The sequence below is a fragment of the Prionailurus viverrinus genome, chromosome A1 (assembly GCF_022837055.1).
Source record: "Prionailurus viverrinus isolate Anna chromosome A1, UM_Priviv_1.0, whole genome shotgun sequence".
In the NCBI taxonomy this organism is placed as follows: Eukaryota; Metazoa; Chordata; class Mammalia; order Carnivora; family Felidae; genus Prionailurus; species Prionailurus viverrinus.
Window position 1 is genome coordinate 77,225,769 of NC_062561.1, and position 11,294 is coordinate 77,237,062.

Sequence of the window (11,294 nt, forward strand, 5' to 3'; positions counted from 1 at the left end):
TAGTCACAACCTCCTGTTCCTGAGTCCAAAGTAAATGGAGATCTTCTTGTCTACCTGTGAAACCCGTTGCCAGAAGGACGGAGAGGGCCCTCTTTGTCTCCATATGGCACTCGGAACTGCCACGTGCATCATCACTGCACAGGGCAGGGTGAGGCTGGCAGGTGGACACCGATTTGCTAGCTAGCGGGCTTCGCAAAGGAAAGCGTTGCTTTCGATGTTATTTGTGCCGGGGTCAACGCTGTCAGCTCTTCGTGTGTTCCCGCGCTAGGAAATCGCGCGGTTGCACCCACACCTGCCAGTGGGGTATCGTTTCCAGCAGCCTGCCTGTTTCTGAGATGTTCTATTTCTCGACAATACCAAATCGATAACCTAATTTGCGGCAACGTACCACATCACAGCATTTTGTATCACACTTCCAAGAGCTAGCAGCCTGAAATCTTGACAATTGAAGCCCCGTCCCAACTCCTGACATTCGGATCTTTGCCAGTGAGAAATAGGATAATCAGGCTTTTTGTTACACAACACAGCGCCTGTCCTTCCTACTTCTGTCAATAGGCCCGTCACTTAGGTTGTGACCTTTGTCACTGTTACCTTACCTTCTTCCTCTCCTGTGTGGCTGACGGCATCTCATCAGGCACCAAGTCCTGTGACTTTTCTGGGCGTCTTCCTCTCCTCTATTCCACCTACCTGCAGTGGCGTCCTCCTCCTGCTGAGATCGGTCACCGCATACCTGGGCTTTCCCTGTCCCTTCCCAGTCCTGCCACCGTCTCCGGGCTCTCCCCGCTCCGGCTCGTTCTACTTCAAACACCACCTGACTGGTCTTCATACGATCCTCGTTCTTCATTCTGATAGCCTGCTTAGAAGTTTCCAGTGCCCAGTCTCCCTGATCTTGCTTTCCAAGCTCGCTCTGTGTCATCCACGCAGGGACGGATCAGACTCGTCATACGCCCTCGACCACCACACCGATGCCTCACACCGCACCTCCACACCTCTGTCCAGGTGCAGTGCCTCACCAGGGGTCTGCTTCCCGAACTTTCTCTTTATCAGACTGTACCCATCCTTCAAGCTCTGCCCAAATCCAACCTTTTCCATGAAACTGCTCCCAAACATCCCTGCCCACAAAGATTTCTCTCTCTGGACTTCTCCTGTCCACTGGCTCTCCAGACATAATCTGCGCCTTTAAAATAGCCTTTCTAAGGGTGACTGGGTGGCTCAGTCCATTAAGCATCCGACTCTTAATTTTGCCTCAGGTCATGGTCTCACGGTTCATGAGTTCGAGCCCCACATCTGGCTCTGTGCTGACAGCAGGGAGCCTGCTGGGGATTCTCTCTCTCTCTCTCTCTCTCTCAAAATAAATAAATAAACATTAAAAACTAAAAATAAAATAAATTAGGCTTTCCATCTTTATTTGTCACTCATATCCATGGATATACCCATATAGAAACACAGTCATCCGTGTGCACACATATATTTTCCTTACGTAATTGCTGTCATATAAATATTGTTACATAAAATATTGTTACATGATTTGGTTTTTCTAGACACTACCAGTATACATTGGAGATCTGTCCCTATGATACATATGGGAAAATGGGTGGCTATTTCCTTTTCATATGTCTTTATTTTTCCGGACTGTCTCCAATCATCATGTGCAAACTTTGTCATGACATGAAAACACGTGCTTTTCAGACCACAAAACAAGGGGACAAGGAGAAGATATCAACAAGAGGGATCACACCTCAACCTTCTACCCGGTAAGGAAAAAAAAGAATTTCAATGACGATAAGAATGAGTAATTGGAGAGCACAAAACTGTATCACCTTTGACATTCAAAGATTTTCATAGAAGAACTGAGGACAGCTTATCTACCACAATATTCATATTTTCGTTCAATATACATTTAAGCACCTGCTAGACCCAAGGATCGTAGAGTGCACATCTGAACCAGAAATGAACTGTCTCCAATCCCTGCTCTAGGCTGACATCTTATAGAAGTCTGCAGTGATGACCTCACATATGTGTGTGTTTCCTTCCTTGAAACTCCCATTGCACAGAAAATATACCTTGGAAAGGTCATTTGACCATATCAACCTATGACCTATCAACCACAGAGTTATAGATAAAGAGTTTACATGAAACATGTGTAACTTGACTTGAATATCTAAAACATGATATTTGGGACCTAAAATGCTTCTGACTTTTTACAGCATCTTCATAGCTATTAATTCATGTTACAGTCACAACATCCTTTGCAGTAGGTAAGCTTTCTGCAGTCTATGGATAGAAAAACAAGCATGAAGTGGTCCCGGGACTTGTCTGAACTCAACGTGCTAGCGAGGCAATGATAGAAAACTGGCTTCTAATGTCATGTCTTTTCCCTGAGCAGAGTCAAGGAACAAACTTTGTGTTGACCAGAAAAACTCGCTCCTGGTACCGGAACCAACTTTAACATTAGAACAGAGATATAAATAAGTCGTATGGCAAGGACCTGGTGCCCAGGGATCTCTGTTGCATGGCCACGGTCACAAGGCACCACTGAACGTTCCAGTCCGTCTTTCCCCTGGTGAACCTGGGTCACTAGGAACCAGAAAGCACATTTGTTCAAGCACATTCCGTTTGATAAGCACAAATAAATGTATTCAGTCGCCTATATTCTAAAACTCTCCAAGCAACACCACCATCACATAAATAAAAGAAGCCAAGCTGGAAACATACCTATAACTTCAGGCTCGTGCGATGTTTTATAAAATACTGATTTTAATATCTGCTCAAATGCAGAGAATGAGTGGGAGTAGGGGACACACACACACACACACACACACACACACATACACACACAAAGACCATCTGTTACTTATTTAAGCCATTCTTAGACAAGAATATATTACTTTTCAGGGGAAAAATATTGTTCTTTCCAGAGGAATAGGAATGTGATATAAACAATGAGATGAGATAAAGCTGTTTATATCAAAGGGTGAATCAGATTATAACACTGAAAAATAGTACACATTTCCTGTTATTGCTGCTATAAGTAAAACAGTATTTGAAAGACAAATTGCCATGTTACTATTCTTGAAAATCCCAGGCTCTTCTATAAGTAATGACATCTTGGTAGACATGAGACCAACCGAGTGCAGACATATCTCCATCTACATAATTTAAGGGGGAAAAAAAAAATCAAATGTTTCTCCTTCAGAAAAGAGAACACGTTTTCCTTTAAAACGTAAGGAATCTACACAAGCTTAAATTTAAGGCAAACAAAAGCCACAAACAGGGAAGGGAAGACATAAGCATCAAGGATGCTCCCAGAGGACTGGATGCACAGCCCCGGCTCTGGAGACCGTGTTTGGGGAATGAGTGCCAGGCAGTGACCCAGCAGGTCCCCAGATTGGATGTGCTCCCAGCTGTGCACAAGCCCCAGGAGCCTCGACGACCGCAGCTTTAACAAGACACAGGACAGAGGACACTGACATCATCACCTCGGGCAGTAGGCACAGCACATTGCCCACGTCGACCACACAGGGACACACACGTCGTAGGTATTTACCACCCACCCCACCACTGGCTCCCACGCAGGGTGGGCATCCACGGAAAGCAGCCTGGGTCTCAGCGTGGACAGACAGCGCTCTCAGCGACAGGCCCCTGCCTCACTCCCACGCCACCTTATCTGGAAGCTCTAATCCCACCTCTTAGCAACTCCGATCTCCCGAAAGCAAGGAGCAATTACAGCAACAAAACTGGGATGTCTACAGGTCTCGAACATCCAGCGAGAAGTTGGCTCCCAGCCCTGCCCTCTCTGGCGGCCAACGGGGAAGCAACTGTGTCCCAAAGTCACAGCCAACTTTGAAGGGCAGGCTAACAGTGGATCTAAATCCTTGCAACATAAAGTTGGCCTTCTTGGAATAGTTCTTACAAGTTTGAGTCTAGAGATGTCCTCCAGAGAGGGGTAGAGAGATAAATACCTATCTCTGCTCCTACCCCCTTCCCTGATTGGCCTGTCTCCCTTGCTATGGTGCCTAGACTGTCCCCAGTGAGGCAGTGAGAGGTCTCAAGAGGACTTTGGGAGGCTCCCCAATGTCGCCCAGAGTGCCCACCTCTCTGCTTGAGGAGCCTCAGTGCCACGGGGGACGTGTGGCCACCTCCGGGCCGTGGGGGAGAACAGTGTTAAGAACTTGGTAGCAGTCCCGTATTCCATCTACATCACATCTCCTCTGGCCCTTCAGCATCTCACATCTCTTCCCTTGATCCCCAATCTCACTGTCCCTTCTGTTTGTGCCCCTCTTGGGAGACAATGCCTCATGGTGGAAAGATGCGCAAAGGAAAGAATCGGCATTCCAGAGTCGTCCAGACTCAGGTTTGAATAATCAGCTCGATCACATCAATCGCTCAACCTCAGGCAAAGTTTAACCTCTGTGTCTCCACCTGTCCAATGTGACAATAATGCTATGTGCTTCCCACATTTGTTACGATAATTAAATGAAATAATGAGCCTATGGTGCTTGGTATTTGGTTGATACTTGTTCAATAGTTGTCTTTTTTTTTTTCCCCCCTCCCTCACTGCCCTTTCTCTCCCCACTTCCTGATTGAAATTGGATCGGGGGAAAAATAAATGAACGAGTTATGGAAAAATCAGAGAATTTCAGACCCAGAAAGTCATGGAAGCTCGTACAATCCAATGTGCTTATTTTAAAATAATAGATGAGGGCATTGAGGCTCAGAAAAGTGAAAGAACTTTCTGGAGGCCACACACCAGGTACATGGGCGGTTCACGACCCCGTGAACAAACCAAACGGAGAGAGAAGGTGTGTGGCTACCATTTCTGCGTTCTCTCTGATCCATATTTCATTCAGAAAACATAATTCTATGACTAAAAAAAAAAAAGCCTAAATGATTTTTTTTTAATTTTTTTTTTCAACATTTATTTATTTTTGGGACAGAGAGAGACAGAGCATGAACGGGGGAGGGGCAGAGAGAGAGGGAGACACAGAATCGGAAACAGGCTCCAGGCTCTGAGCCATCAGCCCAGAGCCCGACGAGCGGCTCGAACTCACAGACCACGAGATCGTGACCTGCCTGAAGTCGGACGCTTAACCGACTGCGCCACCCAGGCGCCCCTATTGAAATTCTTCAAAACTGGGGTCATTAATCAGTTTACACTTCTAACCCATAAGTTCAAATCTTTAAAATGGTTTGCCCAATTTTTAAATGATTTTGTTATTTTTGAGGGGGGGGGCGCTTGAGCGGGGGAGGGGCACAGAGAGAGGGGGACAGAGGATCCGAAGTGGGTTCGGCGCTGACAGCAGACAGCCCGATGCGGAGCTCGAACTCACGAACTAAGAGATCGTGACCTGAGCCAAAGTCAGATGCTCAACGGACAGAGCCACCCAGGCGCCCCACTTTACCTGCTTTTACAATCCCTCCCAAAACATCCAAAGAGTCGAATGCACATATTTCCTATCTGTCAAACCACAAGTATCTGGCCACGCTCTGGTTTTCCTCTACCAGCTCCTGAGCCCCACACTGGAGCCAACCCAGGGCTGCCCTCTGCAGCCCACCAGGCTCCCGGGCTTTCTGCCTGCCCCACAACATTGAGGCTGGCTGGCCCTTGTCTCTGTAGGATGGGACACGGTGACTTGATAAGACAATCCATGCTGGGGTGAGGGCTGAGTGGAGGCTGCTCAACTCACCCCTCACACTTCTCCGTGGTTTTAGGTAAAATGTCTCACTTAGCAGTGACTCGTGACAGTGTGCCATCGCCATTTCTCCGAGGGGCTTTCTCGGGAGAAGAACGTCTGTGTGTGTGTGTGTGTGTGTGTGTGTGTGTGTTTAGGGAGGACGGGGTGCTTTCTTTGTTCCCAAAGCCCTGGAAGAGGCTTCTCTGACTACAGCATCTGGACCCCTGTCTGAGTCAAGCCCCATAGTCATGAATTCTTTCTTCAACACCATTCATAAAAACAAGCATGCGTGACTAACCATGAGGTGAGGCAGTGACATAGTTGATGGGACTTATCTGCCCAGCGTGTCAGCTCCATGTCGAAGGGGGAGACTTTGGGCACCATATTCCCGGCTGGAAAAAGATAAAGAGCTTAAAGCAGCAAGCATTTATGTATGGGTGGCTCTGTGATCCGTCTGAAACCAGCACCCTTGAGCAGCTCCCCAAGCCCCACTTGGCCGAATTCTTAGCCTAAAAAGGACGGAATTGGTTCTGTGCTCTTCCTGCCCTCAGAAGGTCTGCAAAGCCAAAGCCCCACATCGGTTAAAGGCCCCTCTCCACCCTTATAAGTGCAATTCTGAAAATTATTCTTAATTAATTAATTAACTTATTTATTTATTTATATTTGAGAGAGCACAGGAGAAAGAGAAAGAGACAGAGAGTCACAAGTAGGCCCCATGCTCTGTGTGGAGCCCCACAGGGGGCTCGATCCCACGACTCTGGGATCGTGACCTGAGCTGAAATCAACCACCAATTGAGCCCCTTGAAAATTTTTTTAAACTTTTTTTTCATGTTTATTCATTATTGGGAGATAGAGACAGAGCATGAGCAGGGGAGCGGCAGAGAGAGGGGGAGACGCAAAATCCGAAGCAGACTCCAGGCTCCGAGCTGTCCGCACAGAGCCTGACGCGGGGCTCAAACTCACCAACTGCGAGATCGTGACCTGAGCCGAAGTCGGATGCCCAACCGACTGAGCCACACAGGCGCCCCTGAAAATTATTTTTAAATGCATTATGCAAGGGACGGGGTATTTCTTGCTGTAAGATATTAAACCAGCCCGTCAAATATGCATTCATTTGTTCATTCAGTCTTTAGCCAATCACTCAAAGCACAGGTGTATAATGGATCATCTTTGGGGTCAGAAAGACCGAAGGCCGAATGTTAGCTCCGCTATTTCCCAGTTGAATACTCTGCTCTCTGACCCTAGGAAAGCTCTTTCAGTATCTGAGCCTCAGTATCATCGCGTAGTAAAAATTAGGGAAATAAGGGGCGCCTGGGGGGGGGGGCTCAGTCAGTTAAGCATCCAACTCTGATTTCGGCTCAGGTCATGATCTCACAGTTCAGGAGCTCAAGCCCCTCGTCGGGCTCCGTGCTGGCAGCGTGGAGCCTGCTTGGGATTCTCTCTCTCTCTCCCTCTCTTTGTGCCCCTCCCCCACCTCTCTCTCAAAATAAATACAATAAACTTAGGAAAATAATGCCAACCTCACAGGTTTGTTGTGAAGATTAATCCAGATTAACCATAACCCGTGCGGAGTGCTCCACACACAGCAGTGACTGGGTAGGAGAAAGCGCCTCGCCACCGACTTCCAACCTAAGGGCATCAGCTATCAGTTCACATCAGATCAAGGTCCAGGCCAACGTTGTGGGCAACGGCGCCATTGGATGTACGGAAATCCACGTTCCTCCCGCATGTGGCTCTCCCGATCGCTGCTTTGCTATGCCCAACTTCTTGGCATTTTCCCGAGTCCCCCACCACAAGGCTGCTTCTGGTTTCCCACCTCGTCTCTGGACCTTCTAATCAGTTCCAGACAAACCACCTCATCCAACTGCCCTGCAGCCGAGCAGTGACACGATCCTGGGTTGGGACCACTGCCTGGTTCTCAGCACAGCTGGTCAAGGGAGTGTGCTCACGGGCAAAGAGCGTAAGAGACAGCGCAACGGGGCAGGACAGCATCCTCAGGAACCTGTCACCCTGTGGAACTGGACAATGAATCTACGAGATCATTTACCTCCAAACTTTCTCGTTTTTAGGAAGGAACAAGGCTTAAGTTTACACACAGTTACACAGTGAGTTAAATGGCTAGATTTCCCCCTTTCTCTGCTACTCAGAAGTAAATTCTTGCTTGGTTGTCCCCCAAACTATCCCCACACTTCAAAAGATTAAGTGCTTATATCAAAAATACCACATATTCCCCTCAAACAACTCCATGATTTCCTGATTACCCACAATAGGTTCCCAATGGTCACGAAACAGCATTTTCCATTTTGACAACTGATACTACGTGGAGGCCAACTTCCACTTTAGGAATTCAAGTCTAGTTAGCACCTGCCCGTCCAGAAGCCACAAGCTGGCACACCCTCACCCTTATGCCCCCCCCGGGGGCTCCTGAAGTGACTCTGTAGCAGACAGTCTCCATGCCTGCATGTCTCAGGTGTTGAGTGAAGAAGCATCCAAGAGTCTGCCCCACGTCTATCTACACCCTGAAATCCAGTAGTTTCTTTTATGAAAATAATACACGGTTGCGGTTAAAGATAAATTCAAATAGCACAAGAGCACAGTGTATTCGTCGGGGTCCTTCAGAAAAAACAGAAGCAACGAGACACATATCTGTTTGGAGAGACAGAGTGATTTTAAAGAATTGGCTCACGTGATCACGGGACTGGCAAGCCTACAGTCGGTAGGTCAGGCTGGCAGGTCCGAAGTTCAGGCAGGATCTCGGTGCTGTGGCAAAATTCCTTCTTCTGGAAAGCTCAGTTTTGACTCTTCAGGCCTTCCGCTGATGGGATGAGCTCAGAGTAAGGGGACGACTGCTTTACTGAAAGTCAACTGGTTGAAAGTGTTCATCACATCTGAAAACTATGTTCACAGCAACATCTCGAGCATGTTTTCAGGGACGGAGTCAGCTCTGTTGGCATCTAAAGGTCCAATTTGGAAGAAAGCCCTTGACTTTACGCCTGATAGTCGTTCAATCTTTGCTTTTTGCCAGGCCGTGTGGCCGTCTCGTGTATGGCCAGCGGCTCTGTGATGTGGGTGCTATTAACAAACCCATGGAGCTACAAAGGAAAGGTATTAAGATCCTTTCCACCGAACACATTCTGATGACAAGAAACCCTCAATCTGCAGATGGGAAAACAAAACCACGTGACCTGTTTTTATTGGGGAATTAGAGGCAGAACAGCTTGAGAAAAGATCCAGAGGTAGCGGTGCCCGGGTGGCTCAGTTGGTTAAATGCCCAACTTCGACTCGGGTCATGATTGCGCGGTCCGTGGGGTCGAGCCCCGTGTCGGGCCCTGTGCTGCCAGCTCGGAGCCTGGAGCCTGCTTCGGATTCTGTGTCTCCCTCCCTCTCTGCACCTCCCCCGCTGTCTCTCTCTCTCTCTCTCTCTCTCTCTCTCTCTCTCAAAAATAAATAAACGTTAAACAAATTTTGAAAGAGAAGATTCAGAGGCATTCTCGGTGCAAATTTTATTTAAAGCACCACAGGTCTAGAACCCTTGAGCAACACCAGAGGGACCTAATCTGGGTTGTGTTTTCCTTGCCTCCCTATACAGACAGCAATATTCCTATTTTAAATTATTTATTATGTTGTGTTCCCAATTAAGCTATAATGTGACAGGCAAGCTACTTTACAAGGCAATAAAAAAAATAATCATGCTCCCCAGTGAGTAAACTACAAGGCCAAAAGGTGAGTTGTTTATATCCACGAGAGAACCGTTTTACGGCGGTGAAAAATGGTGGTCACGTCTTCTCGTTGTTGCTACAAGTAAAAACAGCCATAGAGGAGAACAAGATCAACCAGTTACCAGGCTCCTTGAAAGCACCTATTTTTGGAACAATGACAAAGCCGTGTTTGCACAGGGAGCAAAAAATGATTGATAGAAGGGGTGAAAGGAACCCAGTCCTGCCCCAAATTAGGGCCCCCGGGCGTAGACTGAAATGTTGGAAGGTTCAGGAGCAGAAAAGGCTCTCCCTGAGTGTGTGAATGGTCGGAAAATGCGCTAGTAGATTAACCTGACTTGAGAGACCCATCTTCTTAACAAGATGAACGAATCGTATCTTAATTTCAGGTTAGCGAGTCTACGAAAAACTAGAATGATGTTAAGGGCCCTGCCTTGTCGCCAGGGTGGTTTATGGGAGGCCTGAGGGGCTACATATGGCCACCAGAAGGGAGCCGGTCTCCAAACAAAAACAAAACCCACCGAAAGCCCTCACCCTCCAGGAACGCCAGAGTGACCACCTGCCGAGAGGCTTCATGCGTTGCAGCTGGAAGTGGCTGGTGACAGGTGAGCCCCAGGGGTGAGAGAGGGGACCGGGGTGGGAGGGGGGGCATGCCGTCACAGCTGTCTTCTGCCCCCACCCCAGGGGGGTGGCACAGGCTGTCTGTGCTGCGAGTCTGTGTATCCGAGGAGGCTGCAAGAAGCAGGAGGGAAGGGAGAGGAGGAGAAAGCATATGGACTTTCCACGGACTGAGCCAGGTCCGGAACCCAGAAGAGAAGTGCCCTCCTTCCAGGCGTCGGATGCAGTCGCTCCGAGAAAAGACCTTCTTCTCCATCCTGTTACTCACTCGGCGTCCTCACTGCCAAGAACCGCGCCCACCGAGCAGCGCCCTCCGTGCCATTCGCTGCCTGCAGCGATGACTCAGCGCGTCTCCGCAAGTTGTACTTTTCAGCCTCAAAGGCAAGGAGTCCTACCAGCCCCTCGCTCCGTTAAATTCTGTCTCTTGCTGTCGCGTCTTGGTCCATTGGGGCTGTCATCACAAAATACCATAGTCTGGGGGCTGAAGCAACAACCGTTTATTTCCCAGAGTTCTGGAGGCAGCAAGTCCGAGATCGGGTGCTGGCGGACGCAGGGTCTGGCGAACTCCCTTCCTTGTTTGCAGACGGCTGCTTCGCTGCCGTGGCCTCACGTGACAGGGAGACGGAGATCTCGTGTCCCTTCTCCTTTCAAAAGGCCACTAATGGCGTCACAAGGATCGCACTCCTAACCTCATCTGACGGTACTCACCTCTCAAAGGCCCTTCCTCCAAACAGCATCACCTTGGGGGTGAGTGCACAAACGTATGAATGGGGGCGGGTGCATAGGGGACAGTCTCCCACGACAGCCACCATCCATTCTCTACCCCTCTGGCAGCATATGCTGCTCCTCAAGCTGGAGGAAAACCCTTGTCCCTCTCCCCTTGGGTTCCCACTGGTCTCGGACAGTGCCGCAAGCGACAAAATGTGGCAACAGCGGTGCCGTGCCTGTGCCGAGGCCAGCCTTCCAGCTTTCTTCAGCCTGCTGCTTGGAAGCCCGTCTCCATGCCAGAAGGCCGACTACTCCCAAGTCAGCAAGTGGTGAAAAGCTCAAGCTGGCTCATGTGGCGAGAAAGGGGCACCGCGGAGCCAGCCGCGTGAGCAAAGCCTGTTTGGACCTTCCAGCTCAGCCCCAACGGTCCGCCGAGCGGAGGAAAAAGTGAGACCCGCCGACGGCACGAGGAGTAGCATCGTGAGCCCTGCCCGAATTCCTAACCCACCATGTGCTTTCAAGCACTCAACCTTAAGGTCGACAGGTCTGCAGCAGTCGAGCGTTAAAACACACAGAA

The 11,294-nt window shown here is 49.0% G+C and overlaps 1 long non-coding RNA gene across 1 annotated transcript in view; it reads right to left on the reverse strand.

The window, feature by feature from the left end:
* LOC125167649 (uncharacterized) overlaps positions 1-8,660 on the reverse strand; it is a 47,743-nt gene extending 39,083 nt beyond the window's left edge. Inside the window, exon 1 of the long non-coding RNA XR_007152877.1 lies at positions 8,362-8,660. This is a non-coding gene — a long non-coding RNA (uncharacterized LOC125167649). The remainder of the gene's footprint in view (positions 1-8,361) is intronic.
* Positions 8,661-11,294: the final 2,634 nt, after the last annotated feature.